Consider the following 10,823-nt stretch of genomic DNA (forward strand, 5'->3'; position numbering starts at 1 on the left):
GTTAAGCATACTTAATCAACCAAACTTAATATATTTAACTCATAGGTATTTTTCATAATATAACCTTATAAATATACCAAAACAAATCATTACTGACCATTCTAATAGCTAGTTTACAAACCACATTTATATGCCAACAATGGCCAAGTTACCTATACATGCCATTATACCAAAATAAGTTTACTATTTATACCAGAAGAAGTTAGTGGATAGTGTGATGATGTTCCAAGCGATCTCCAACCTTCGCGAACTTCTGAGCACTATAAAATAGAGAAAATAAAACCTAGTAAGCATTTAATGCTTAGTAAGTTCGTATAACAGAAATTAAACTTAACAATCACACTCATTTATATTAGGCATACAATAACATACTTTCCATCAATTTGGAAAGTTGCCTAAACACATACACTCAATCAAGCAAGTTAGTCATGTAATTCATATGTATAACAAATAAACATGGATGAGCTCATCATTTTCACACTTTCAGGTATTTCACAAGCATTAAAAACGTAATTCTTTTAATCTCGTAATTTCTCATATCAGAAGTTTTATCCATTGAGTTATTGAAATAACGATGGATACTCAGGTAGTACACACAAGGTGTACAGTTTGTAAACTGTCAACTCATAATCAAGGGTACCCTATTACAGCAAATAATCAGGGAGCACACTCTCGAGCCACGTATCAGGATGCTCAGATGAGCCATGTAACGGGACACTTACCTAGGCTAAATAAAGCTTACAGATAACTCTGGAGAATTACAGGTAACAAGGATTTCAAGCGAGCCATGCAAGGAAGCTCATAAGAGCCTATATTTGGACACTCATGTAGAGCTGTGTTTGTCTCCGCATTATATGCTGGATCACAACTGATCGAATTATGTAACAGGACGCTCACAAAGAGCTGCGGTAGTGCACAACACATCCAAGATCACTATTGATCAAGATGTTCGCAGGAACTATATAACAGGACACTCGAGAGGGCTTTATCAAGATTATTCGTCCGAGCTAAATCTGTCTGCAACATATACAGAATTACATTCACATAAGGGAAATCACATGTATCCATCGATTTTCATTCTTCAACTGAACTTAACTTCTTTGTAACATTTTCAATTATGTAATCATTATGTAACACCCCAAACCTAGCCTAGACATTATGATTGAATCTGTGATGCCACATAGGAGTTAATTTCCAAAACACTAATTGAGAAAAATCCATTCTTTTTAAAAACTTCTTTAGGTTCTTAACAAATGGTTAGAAGGCCTAGTTTATTGAGAAGACTCGAGTTGTTTAAGTAAAATATTAATTATAACTTTAAAACCATGTTTGTTACAGAAGCTTTTAAAACATGTTGCTTAAGCGTGATGTTTTTAGAAAAAACATTTGTTTGTATTTTCTTGAAAACCCGAGTCCTATTACTAACAGGTAAGATAAAATAAATAAATCCCCAAATTAAAATAAACTTTAAAAGGCCTTATTACAAAATGAAAACCCAAAAAATTTAAATCTTAATCATAATCTATAATAAAATACTACATTGAGTGGCCACCATTGAGTCCTCCATCGCCTCAATCCATCTAAGCCTGGGAATTTCCTACACAGATAACAGACAGGTGAGTTTACAAAAACTCAATGTGTGAAATCCCAAAACAGCAGACAATCAGGGTAAAATCTGGGCCTAAGCTCTTCCAGTTGTAGTTAGGTGCCTTAGCCCCTTTTCAGTAACAGTAGCAGTCTGGGCCTTAGCCCATATCAGTACAGTATGCAAAAAAAGAATCCTACCCAGTCCATCCGCTGCACACCAACTTCGTACCAGCCCTACACACCATATGGGGATAAAATCGACCCACCCAACCCTACACACCAAAACGTACTGTATTCGATACTAAGCAGTATTTGCAGCAGAGCTGCCAGTAATAGGCTTATAGCCTTTTAGTACACTTCCTCCAAAATGTATATCCCACCCCATGTGATACGAACCGCCTCGGGGAGAGTCGAGTCATATGCGAGTTTGCTCGATCGTCTACGAGAAAGTATCGTTCGGTTTGTTCAAAAAAAATGTTTCTAAATAAATTATGCGGAAGCTATTCAAGGGGTTCAAATGAAGGGTTTAAAATATGAATATTAAGGTTCGATTTAAAGTAAATGAAAGAATGGAAAGAAGGAACTCAAAAGCAAGCACGAACCAATATTAGAAAATATCAACCCAAATGCTTATAGGCTTTCAATGCGAAAATGAAAATGATAGAACCTCGACCCACTACTTAACAAAGTAGGAACCTTGGTATATGGGTGAACGAAACAGGGTTGACGCCACTACTAGGTAGATAAGTCAACAAAGTCTCAAACAAAGTTTAGAGAAGAAAATTCTCACAAGATTAAATTCAATAAAAATTTTGGCAAAAAGTTTCTTACAATTGAAAGAAAAACAAATATTTATAGGCACATAGATGACCATTCAAATTCGGCATCTAGGTGTTCACACAATAATAAAAACGTTCACACTAATGTATTAAAATAGTTCATAAATTCGGCACATTCATGAACTAGTTGAATGGACACTTTCTTCCCCCTAAGTGTGTGCATGAATGCTTAATCATAAAGAAAGGCTTCAAGTGACTTGTATGTGCACCAAAGGTTGCACTCATCTCCTTGGGAAGTTCATGCACTTATATGGAACATGTATCCTCATAATTAAACTCTTTAATAGCATGTAGGTTCATAAATGGCAGCATGAACCTAGTAAATTCGTTCTCCCCTTTGTGCATACACTTAATTCAATCAATGTGTTGAATTATTGAGTTAATTCCTTCCTTTGGACGTTCTTGAACCCATCCATGCATGTGTAGTAGCTTATAGGTCAATTCAAAGTGTGAACAGCTACTTCTTGGCCGAATAAGTGCCTTGGAAAGTTAGGAGACAGCCACCATACATGCACTTAAGCCATTCATACATTCTATCATCCCATGCATTTGATCCATTCATGGACTAGCCTTTAATGTCCATACATGCATTCGACACATGCATGAATTTGTAGAAACCTTGCATCTAGCCGTTCATGCACCAGCATTTAATACTTCTTCATTCATGAGTGTGGAATGCCCAAAAGAGATGTTTCTTCATCCATACATTGTACCGTCCAAAGGGATGTCTACATGAAATAAACAAGTCATTAAGATATCTCATGAACACTAATAAATTCGGCATGATGTGAACACATTAATGTCATGCATTAATTCAGCTATGTGAACATAATCAATTTATGTAATGACTATGACATATTAATAACAAATATTAATATAAGACAAGTTTAATGCTTAAATAAATATGTGCAAATTTTTATTTAATGCATTAAAGACAAAACCGAGTTTAAACTAAAATGAGCTAAGCTTTAGCTCGTGAGCTAAAGTTGAGCTGAGGCTAAACTCCTAGGCTGAGGTTGAGCTAAGGTTTAGCTCGTGAGTTGAAAGTGAGCTAAAAGTGAGCTCGGTTTAGCTCAGGCAAGATGGATTGAGCTCGAATAAGCTGGATTTGAGCTGGACGGAGCTCGTGGAGCTGGAAACGAACTGGGATTAGCTTGCCAACATGTCATTGCTGGGCTTGACAGACTTGCTCTATAAAGTTCGCGGGGCGTGCTCGTATCATTCCCCCCCTCTTTTAGGCGACTTGTCCTCAAGTCGAGCTATTTATCCATGGGAGAACTTTGACTCGTGCATGGTTTTCCTCGATCAAATGGGATGGAAGATGTCACACAAACCTGAAAAATTCTTACCACAGCCGGTAAAAAGAAACTCAAATGAGTCAAATTCAAATGTGTTCGATAGTTCATAAAATATTCATTCAATCGAACATATGCCAAAAATCTCAATTGGACAAAGCAAGCATACGTAAATTTATCAAAGAGTTTCCTTAGACCATCGTTACAAACATGAAAACTAAGTTGGATCAAGGGACAATTGGTTGAAAATGATGGTAGGCACTTAAACACATTATTCCTCATCCAAAACATTTTAATTTCTTTAATCGAATATAGTAACTCATTTGGTCCCTTGTCTTGCTCATGCAAGGTAAGCCATGGCCAAAGGTATGCTAACTCTTCCTTTCGTTTTTGAACAACATGAGGGGAGTCTCCAAATTCCAACGTAATAATCACATCATCACAATGCCAAAAGGAAAAATCCATCACATCAAAGTATAAATAATTTCCAAACAACCAATCAATGGAATTTTCAACTTCAATCGAATTGAGCAAAGATATTTGAAAATTTTCAGATGACTTACCTTGACAATATGAAGAGAAGACAATTGAGGATTGGGTTTACCTTTCTCAGTCAAAATGAATCTTCTCTCTTTGGATAGATAACGTAGGACAAACCTATTACTCTGATAAATTTGAATAGGTGGTGACGCACCATGGCATGTCTTGCTCCTCGAGGGGTGGAATTCACAAAAATAAGAATGGTTAGTATTATCGAAAACTATGGACTTAAATGGAAAAGGAAAGTTACCATGGAAGTTTGATTCAATTCCAAAAACATAGGTTGGTCTTACCTTCTCGAAATGAAATGAAAATTCCAGATGTGACCAAGCAAGGTGATTAGCAAACGAATCAAAATTGAAACCCAAATCATTGAATTTCACCTTCTTATCAAAAGTTCGAACATCAAGCAAACATATTTTGAATGTAAATGATACAAAGCACTTAATGTTTCCATAAAATGAATTCATGTAGCAAATACCAAGCTTGAACACACGAACTTGATCATTTGATTTAGCAGGCAACATGTTAAATAAGGAAAATATAATCAACTCATCACATGATTCAAATTTCACTCGTTCAATTAGACTTGAAAAATTGGCACAACTAAGCATATTCATTTTATCACCAAAGAAACGATGCAACATGTTATCATGCAAGTAAATCAAAGGAAACTTAAACATGCAAATACTCGAACAATCTTGCATCGTAATTTCTACTCGAACAGATAGATCAAAGAATGGAAATCTCGCACAAAATTTCAGAGATTTATCTTGAAGAACAAAGTCAAACAGATCAATTACTTCATGCAAAAATCTTTTAACGCATATATCGAGCAAAAAAGTTATGATCATGCGACCTTTCAGAAATTCAAATCCATCACAAATCATTTGAATAGGCATGTTTAAATAGAAAGATGAATTCAAAGAATTTTTATAATCAAACAAATCAAAACGTGAAAAGCTACTATCACACACATTCACAATTTGCACAGGATAAAGCAATCCAACAGAATCAACAGAATTGTCGTTATAAAACATGTCATAAGACGGAATCTTCATGACATCTTTTGAAACAACATCGTTAACATTAATATGTGAACAGTAATTAACCAAATCAAAAGATGGAAGATTTTCAAAAATAAGGCCATAAAAATCTATAAGAGCAACTTTGTATTCAAACGGCCTTGAATCAATAAATAAGGAATCCTTACCTTTCTTACCTTCAATTGTAAATGGGTGGTAGTCATTCTCGAACTTACCTTTTTCGAACAACCTAAAACACCTCTCGTTTGGAAGGTAATGTAGATGGAATTGGTCGCACAAGCTTCTAGGAACCTGAAAAGTTAATTCACAAGAAGATCGAACATGTGGGTTAGTAGAAATAATCCTCACTTGCTCACTTGTTTTCTCACTGGATTCTTTTTCACTCTCAAATTTCGTTTCGTTCTCTTTTTCAATCTCATTTTCTTTTTCATTTTCTTTTTGATTTTCAAAGGCTTTTTCAAGTTCTTTCAAGATTCGCTCATTTTCTCTCTTACTTGCCTCTTGCCTCTCTTTTCTTTTTATTTCATTTTCTTTTTCTTCTTTTGCTTTTTCTTTTCTTTTCTTTGTTTTCTCTTTACAAGAATGTACAAAAGAACGATGAGAATACAAAGATGAAGAACTATTTGCATATGATTCACAATCAAAACTTCGTGAAGAATACTTCGAGTAAGATTTCTTTGAAGATCTAGTAGGAGTATGTCTTTCTCTTCGAACGCCATCTTGGAATGAATCAAAATCGTAATCGTCTTCTCGTCTTCTCAAATTTCTTGATGAAAAGGACTTTCGATCGAAGTCACTTCTCGAATTTGCTGATGAATATGAGTCATAGTATGAATCTCTTTGTCTCGAAGTAGATGACAAAAAGGAATCACGATTGGAACTTTTTTTCAGGTAGTAGTCGGGGGTATATCTCCGTGGGGTTCTTTGTTCCGTTTTACGACTTAAAGAAACTCGATCACTTTGGTCTCGTTTAGTCGCCATTCTTCGTATTTCTTGAACCAAGTATTGGTATTCCGATTCGGTGAACTCTTCGCGTGACATGATTTTTGTTGCTAAAAAGAAAATGTTAGATCACAAAACAAAATAAAAAAAAATTAGGTACCTCACCACAAACCTCACAATTTCGCTCGGAAAGAAGAAGAAAAAAGGTGTCACTCCCACTCGTGTTTACACTCGTTTGGCTTTTACCTCCACTCGAATGATCTCACTCGCTCATGCCTTTTTCCGCTCCTTTCTCCTCTTATAACCTTGTAACAGAGTATTTTGGATCGGTTTCAAATGGTTTTACAAAGGATAGCAAATGAGGGGTTACGGGTTGGCTGAAAGAAAAGGGAATTGGGTAAAAAAGTGTGGCGTGGATGAGATTAGAATAGAAGATGAATCGGGAATGATATCAAACCCAGGCTTGACGTTCAAGTAGCAAACAAATTGCATAAAACACCTCTCTTTCTTTTTTTTTCGAATTTTTTTCGATTTTTTTTTGATTTTTTTTCTTATATAATTTTTTTCATAACTACTAAAATGATAATTACAAAACGATACTTGAATCTCATGAAGTAGTTTTTTTTGAATATATATATATATTTTTGTTTATAAACTACTAAAAAGGTAAATACAGTATAATACTTGAATTTCACGAAACAATTTTTTCTATACTATTTTTTTTAACCTACCTCGGGAATGCTCCGCTTCAAATGTCTAAGCTTCTCGTTTTAGGTAGCTCTGATACCAAATGATACGAACCGCCTTGGGGAGAGTCGAGTCATATACGAGTTTGCCCGATCGTCTACGAGAAAGTATCATTCAGTTTGTTCAAAAAAAAATGTTTCTAAATAAATTATGCGGAAGCTATTCAAGGGGTTTAAATGAAGGGTTTAAAATATGAATATTAAGGTTCGGTTTAAAGTAAATGAAAGAATGGAAAGAAGGAACTCAAAAGCAATCATGAACCAATATTAGAAAATATCGACCTAAATGCTTATAGGCTTTCAAGGCGAAAATGAAAATGATAGAACCTCGACCCACTACTTAACAAAGTAGGAACCTCGGTATATAGGTGAACGAAACAGGGTTGACGCCACTACTAGGTAGATAAGTCAACAAAGTCTCAAACAAAGTTTAGAGAAGAAAATTCTCACAAGATTAAATTCAATAAAAATTTTGGCAAAAAGTTTCTTACAATTGAAAGAAAAACAAATATTTATAGGCACATAGATGACCATTCAAATTTGGCATCTAGGTGTTCACACAATAATAAAAACGTTCACACTAATGTATTAAAATAGTTCATAAATTCGGCAGATTCATGAACTAGTTGAATTGGACACTTTCTTCCCCCTAAGTGTGTGCATGAATGCTTAATCATAAAGAAAGGCTTCAAGTGACTTGTATGTGCACCAAAGGTTGCATTCATCTCCTTGGGACGTTCATGCACTTGTATGGAACATGTATCCTCATAATTAAACTCTATAATAGCATGTAGGTTCATAAATGGCAGCATGAACCTAGTAAATTCGTTCTCCCCTTTGTGCATACACTTAATTCAATCAATGTGTTGAATTATTGAGTTAATTCCTTCCTTTGGACGTTCTTGAACCCATCCATGCATGTGTAGTAGCTTATAGGTCAATTCAAAGTGTGAACAACTACTTCTTGGCCGAATAAGTGCCTTGGAAAGTTAGGAGACAGCCACCATACATGCATTTAAGCCATTCATGCATTCTATCATCCCATGCATTTGATCCATTCATGAACTAGACTTTAATGTCCATACATGCATTTGACACATGCATGAATTTGTAGAAACCTTGCATCTAGTCGTACATGCACCAGCATTTAATACTTCTTCATTCATGAGTGTGGAATGCCCAAAAGAGATGTTTCTTCATCCATACATTGTACCGTCCAAAGGGATGTACCTACATGAAATAAACAAGTCATTAAGATATCTCATGAACACTCATAAATTCGACATGATGTGAACACATTAATGTCATGCATTAATTCAGCTATGTGAACATAATCAATTTATGTAATGACTATGACATATTAATAACAAATATTAATATAAGACAAGTTTAATGCTTAAATAAATATGTGCAAATTTTTATTTAATGCATTAAAGACAAAATCGAGTTTAAACTAAAATGAGCTAAGCTTTAGCTCGTGAGCTAAAGTTGAGCTGAGGCTAAACTCCTAAGCTGAAGTTGAGCTAAGGTTTAGCTCTTGAGTTGAAAGTGAGCTAGGAGTGAGCTCGGTTTAGCTCAGGCAAGATGGATTGAGCTCGAATAAGCTGGATTTGAGCTGGACGGAGCTTGTGGAGCTGGAAATGAACTGGGATTAGCTTGCCAACATGTTATTGCTGGGCTTGACAAACTTGCTCGATGAAGTTCGCGGGGCGTGCTCGTATCACCATGTAATGCAACATAATATACGTGTATGTAGAAATATCATGCTCAGAAACAGTCATACATGATATAGGGGTATTCCAATCAATTTACCTTACAGAGGTATAATGGTCATTTCATCAATATGGGGTCTAATTATACTTACTGACCCAACAGTAGGTCCATAGTCATCTTAGGCAACCCATGCAACCTTAACCGTCAAATAGTGATAGTGGGCCCACAACCTATATTGTGGGCCCATGTGGGCCTACAAGCTCGTATTGCCCAAAAAGCCCAAAAATGATCTTAGCCATGTGGTTTACACAGGCTAGCCCAATATTTATCACACTTTCGTGGATTCTCTATAGTGGGGCCTACAGGCCCATAGGGCCCACACTGCCCAATTTGGCCCAAAACGGCCCAATATCATTTTGGTCTATGAAAGCACTCATGGCCATCTTGTCAAGTACATGGCCATGTTTTGTTACACAGCCTGCCACACGAGCTGCCTCACGCCCGTGTGGTGTCGACATCCCAATTTTTGGCCTTTAGGCTTTTCGGCTTTTCGGGTTTTGCTATTACACATCTAAAGGTAGTGTTCGCATACCTGTTGCAAAACATGTGCTCAGCCTAAGAGTTTCCCCCCAAACCTACATTCAAATAGGATATTTCGTTAGTCACTTGATACAAGAGTTATTCACCCTTTTCGATCCTTAACTTAAAATAACGTCTAAACTTGCCTTGATTACGAGAGTGCAGTTAGCCCTGTTGAACCGATGACTAAGGCTACTTTACTATCCTAATTGAAACGTTGCATGGACAGTGAAACCTATTATCAATGATCACACAAACATATGATTTGCAACATTATGATGGCTTAAAGAGAGCACAATACCCATGATAGGGGAAAGTGGGATAATTGACCAACACTTTCCACCAAACCATGCACCAGTTGACCACAATAATAACACCTAGAGTTACCTTGATCGAGTAATGAGGGTGGAGTTTTGACTACCTCAAGATCCACTAATAACTCCTTCCCTTTCTGAGGAGATGATATGATCCGGCTGGTGTGATGGAGTCGAATTCACGATGTGCCGGATCGTAGATGAGAAGAGTCGTTCGTGATTTGGTCTCGGTAGTAGAAGATAGGTGGATAGGCTTGGTTAAAGTGAATGGGGGTTTAAAAGAAGTAAAATAGTGGTGATAGGTTCGGCTAAAGAAACAATGATGGATGTTGGATAGGTGGTTCAGTTTTGGTGATAATAAGGAAGAAACAACGAAAGGTGGTAATGGATTAGTGAACTTAACATGAGGAGCAATTCAACAATAAAAAGTGTCAACCCGGTTCCTATATTGTTAAGGTGGAAAGATGGGATAGTAGGATAGATGAACACCACACCAAGAATGGGGATAAGTTCAAACAAGATCGGTAGACACCACTAGCACAACTAGATAAGTCTTCAAAACTTGTACGAGATATGAGAGGAAGCAACCTCACAGAAACAGAGTTTCATTAAAAATTTGGCAAAAAGTATTTTTACAAAGAAATGAGTAAACTATTTATATTCTAGCATGTGTAGCCAAATAGACAAATTGGCTAACTTAGAAACTAAGCAATTCAGCTAGGAAGTAACTAGAATAATCTAGAACAATCTAGAACAAGTCATTAATTTGTTAAGGCTAGATTCGGCTGAATGGAACTTCATTGGACAGCTTCATGAGTAACCAAAGTGTCTTGGATGAATGTGAAGTCTTGGAAGCTCAATAGCTTATCTAGATTCTGCCATGGAATGAATGAAACATTCAAGAAGTGTCTCTTGACCGAATAGACACCTAGGGAAGTCATTTGGGCAGCAAACAATTCATGTATCAAGAACTAAATGCATTCTCCCATTCATTGTAGCTTGCTGTCCATGCATCTTCTTTTAGGCTTCATTCATGAATTGAATTTAGAAATTAATTATGCAGCTACCCTTTGGCCGAATAAGCACTTAGGAACACCAATTGTCCATCCACATACATTCGGCCATGCATGGAACTAGGAAGGGGACTTGAATCTGGCCGTACATGAACATTCATTAAATGCTCTCCATTCATGCATGTGTGCCATCCAAAGTGAATGTATCT

Source organism: Gossypium arboreum, chromosome 10, assembly GCF_025698485.1.
Source record: "Gossypium arboreum isolate Shixiya-1 chromosome 10, ASM2569848v2, whole genome shotgun sequence".
Lineage (NCBI taxonomy): Eukaryota > Viridiplantae > Streptophyta > Magnoliopsida > Malvales > Malvaceae > Gossypium > Gossypium arboreum.